Genomic DNA, 4,509 nt, shown 5'->3' on the forward strand with positions numbered 1-4,509 from the left:
CAAATAGTTTGTTGCAAAAATGTGTGCCACCATCACTAATGATTGCTCGTGGTGTTCCAAATCGGTTAAAAATGTTTTTCTTTAAAAATTTTAGGACCACTTGAGCATCATTAGTGGCATACGCTTCCGCCTCTACCCACTTAGACACATAATCCACCGCAACCAAGATGTATTTTTTCGTGAAAGAACTAGGAAACGGTCCCATAAATTCTATCCCCCACACATCAAAAACCTCACACTCAATGATATTATTTAAAGGCATTTCGTGACGGTTAGAGATGTTACCTGTCCGCTGGCATTTATCACAATGTAGCACATAAGAACGAGCATCTTTAAAGAGAGTTGGCCAATAAAACCACATTCAAGTACCTTGGATGCCGTCCTTATTGGTTCGAAATGACCACCTACCTCACGGTCATGGCAATGGTTGAGAATTTGATCAAACTCTTCCTCCGCAACACACCGTCTTATCATGGAATCTGCACAAATTTTAAACAAAAACGGTTCCTCCCAAAAATAATATTTCACGTCAGAAAAGAATTTCTTTCGTTGGTGAAACGATGGGTTTGGTGGAGGTGTGCCTGTGACAAGAAAGTTTGCGAAATTTGCATACCATGGACAATGTTTCATCTCAAGCAATTGTTCATCAGGAAACCAGTCATCTATATCATTGTCACTGCCCTTAATTCTAACATGCTCAAGCCTAGACAGATGATCAGCAACTACATTTTCCACACCCTTTTTATCTCGAATCTCGAGATCAAATTCTTGCAATAATAAAATCCACCTAATTAACCTAGGTTTCGCATCTTTCTTAGCAAGCAAGTATTTTAGGGCAGAATGATCTGTATACACAGTTACTTTAGACAGAACAAGGTATGAATGAAATTTGTCGAAAGCAAATACTATAGCAAGTAATTCCTTTTCAGTAGTAGCGTAATTCAATTGAGCATCATTTAAAGTCTTACTTGCATAGTAGATGGTATGAAATACCTTGTTCTTCCTTTGACCTAGCACCGCACCAACAGCTGTATCACTAGCATCGCACATCACCTCAAACGGTAACTCCCAATCAGGGACAGTCAGAACAGGTGTTGTCACCAAGCTTTCCTTGAGTATCTCGAATGCATGCAGACAAGTAGAATCAAAATTAAATTCAACATCTTTCATCAACAAAGAGGATAAAGGTTTAGCAATTTTAGAAAAATCTTTAATAAAACGCCTATAAAAACTAGCATGCCCTAGGAAACTTCTAACTCCTTTTATTGATGAAGGTGGTGGTAGGTTTTTGATTACTTCCACCTTGGCCTTGTCGACCTCAATTCCATTCTCTGATACCTTGTGTCCTAACACAATCCCCTCTTGAGCCATAAAATGACACTTCTCCCAATTTAACACCAAATTGCTCTCTTCACATCTAATTAACACCAAGTTCAAATTCTCTAAACATTCATTAAATGAGGAGCCAAAAATAGAGAAATCATCCATAAAAATTTCAAGGAAATTTTCAATCATGTCATGAAAGATAGCGGTCATGCATCTTTGAAATGTTGCAGGTGCATTGCATAAACCAAAGGGCATACGCCTAAACGCAAAAGTACCATAAGGGCAAGTGAAAGTAGTTTTCTCTTGGTCCTCAGGTGCAATTGTGATTTGATTGTATCCCGAATATCCATCTAAAAAGCAATAAAATTCATGACCTGCTAATCGTTCAATCATTTGATCGATAGATGGCAAGGGAAAGTGATCTTTACGGGTTGCATCATTCAATTTCCTATAATCTATGCACACACGCCAACCCGTAACAGTTCTAGTGGGAATCAACTCATTTTTTTCATTAGTAATAACAGTAATCCCACCCTTTTTAGGCACACAATGTACAGGATTTACCCACGCACTATCAGAGATAGGATAGATAATACATGCATCCAGAAGTTTAATTGTTTCAGCTTTTACTACATCTTGCATCTTTGGATTGAGTCTCCTTTGTGGTTGTGCTAGAGGTGAGTATTTATCTTCCATCAGAATTTTGTGCATGCAGATCAAAGGACTTATCCCTTTTATGTCCGAAACCTTCCAAGCGAATGCTCCTTTATGCTCCTTAAGGACTCCCAAGAGCTTACTCTCCATATCATCTGTCAAAGAAGAGGAAATAATAACAGGTAATTTATTATTTTCTCCTAAATATACGTACTTGAGATGTGGAGGTAGTGGTTTGAGCTCTAAAGTAGGTGGCTCCTCTAGGCTTGACTTTTGAGGCATTAAATCTTTTCTGTCTCCCAATTCCTCTAGTCTAAGCCTCACTTGCTTTCTCCAAGGTGGAATGGCATTCAAGTGAGCTACCATCTCCATCTTTTCCTCGTCTAGCTCGTCCTCCTGCTTTTCAGTAGTGAGAGTGGCCTCCAATGGTTCTTTCAATCCATCCTGCATAAAATCATAAACGAGAGAATCAAAGACATCAATACGAAAATAACTATCATTGTGCATTGTGTGCATGAGAGTATTGAAGACATCAAAAATAATTTCTTCTTCTCCAACTCTCAGTCTCAATTTCCCCTCTTCAACATCAATCAGTGCTTTCCTTGTAGCCAGAAACGGTCTCCCTAGAATTAAAGGCATCTCTAAATCTTCCTCCATGTCAAGTACCACAAAATCTGCAGGAAAAATAAACTTATCCACTTTCACCAAAACAACTTCGATAATCCCATGTGGATACTTGACAGATCTGTCAACCAGCTGCAACGACATCCTAGTTGGCTTGGGTTCACCTAATCCCAGTCTCCTAAACACAGAAAAAGGCATCAGATTAATACTCGCACCAAGATCACATAGAGCTTTATGAAAATTAATGTCACCAATAATGCAAGGTATAGAGAAACTCCCTGGATCTTTTTGCTTAGGAGGCATCTTGTTTTGAACTAAAGCGGAGCAATTTTCAGTAAAATTCACCGTCGTATGATCTTCTAGCTTCCGCTTATTTGCTAAGATATCTTTCAAGAATTTTGCATAACTTGGCATATTCAATAAAGCATCAGCAAAAGGAATGTTAATATGCAATTTTTTAAATATCTCAAGAAATTTACCAAATTGTGCATCTAATTTAGCTTTCTTCATTGCTGCAGGAAAAGGTGGAGGGATAAAAATTTTATTCTGTGCAATAGGTGTAGATGTAGAGTTAGAAGACTTACCTCCTCGATTTTCCACCTCATCCTCACCGTGCTTGGTCTTTTCCTCATTAGACTCGAGTGCTTTTCCACTACGAAATTCCACAGCCTTCACATGTTCTCTTGGGTTAGTTTCCGTGTTGCTTGGCAAAGCTTCTTGCTCCCTATTAGCAATCAACTTAGCCAATTGTCCAATTTGATTCTCTAACCCCTTTATGGATGCATCTTGGTTCTGAAATCTCATCTCTGTTGCAGAAATAAATTTAGTCATCATTTGCTCTAAATTGGACTTCTCCTCCCGAGGCGGTTCTGGCTTGAATCCTTGGTGCATCCCATATGGTGGACCTCTTTGTTGGCGATTTTGGTTGTTTTGACCTCCCCATGAAAAGTTTGGGTGATTCCTCCATCCCGGATTATATGTGTTCGAATATGGGTCATTTCTAGGACGGTTCTGGAATCCCACTTGTTTTACCGGTGCTCCCTCAGGCACATAGAATGGATTGCCATCTTGGCAATCTTGCACGTCATGCTCACCCCCACACTTATCACAGAAAATTTCTTGCAGACGCATAGCCGATCCACTCATGCTCATCCCATCAATCTTTCTATTCAAAGCCTCTAACTGTGCTGAAACCGCCGACAAATCATTAACTTGATTAGCTCCAGCACCTCGTCTCTGCCTATCAGACTGAGGATGATAGCTACTAGCAGCCATCTTCTCCAATAACTCATATCCTTCCTCAGCCGTTTTTCTCACTAAGTTACCACAGGAAGCAACATCTATCATAGTACGGTTAGGAGTAAGCAGACCGTAGTAGAAAGTTTGAACAACTAACCCAAGAGGCAGCTCATGGTGTGGACATCTCCTCAACAAGTCCTTGTAGCGCTCCCATGCCTCGTAAAGTGACTCTTGCTCATATTGAGCAAAAGTAGTAATGTCGGCTCTAAGCTTCATAGTCTTCGACGGAGGAAAGTACTTGATCAGGAATGCCTTTGCCATATCCTCCCTTGTAGTAATAGACCCTACAGGCAAACATTTTAACCACGACTTAGCTTTATCTCTCAGTGAAAATGGAAATAAACGCAAACGAACAGCATCATCAGACACGCCATTAAACTTAAAAGTATCACAAATTTCAAGAAAGTCAGCTATATGAGAATTAGGGTCGTCAAGTGCACTTCCCCCAAATTGGATAGTGTTCTGAATCATCTGAATGATACCTGGCTTGATCTCAAACTGATTAGCTCGGATGACTGGTCTTACGATGCTTGGACGTGCTCCATCAAGAGACGGCTGTGCATAATCCATCATCGTTATACGCCTTGGCTCCTCTCTGTGTTGATC

At 40.0% G+C, this 4,509-nt stretch overlaps 1 non-coding gene across 1 annotated transcript; it reads left to right on the plus strand.

Moving 5' to 3' along the window:
* Window positions 1-4,009: 4,009 nt before the first annotated feature.
* LOC140833219 (small nucleolar RNA R71) lies at window positions 4,010-4,116 on the plus strand. Its single transcript, XR_012118351.1, has one exon. It is a non-coding gene; the product is annotated as a small nucleolar RNA R71 (small nucleolar RNA).
* The last annotated feature ends 393 nt before the right edge of the window (window positions 4,117-4,509 follow it).

This window comes from Primulina eburnea, chromosome 5, assembly GCF_022965805.1.
Source record: "Primulina eburnea isolate SZY01 chromosome 5, ASM2296580v1, whole genome shotgun sequence".
NCBI classification, from domain to species: domain Eukaryota; kingdom Viridiplantae; phylum Streptophyta; class Magnoliopsida; order Lamiales; family Gesneriaceae; genus Primulina; species Primulina eburnea.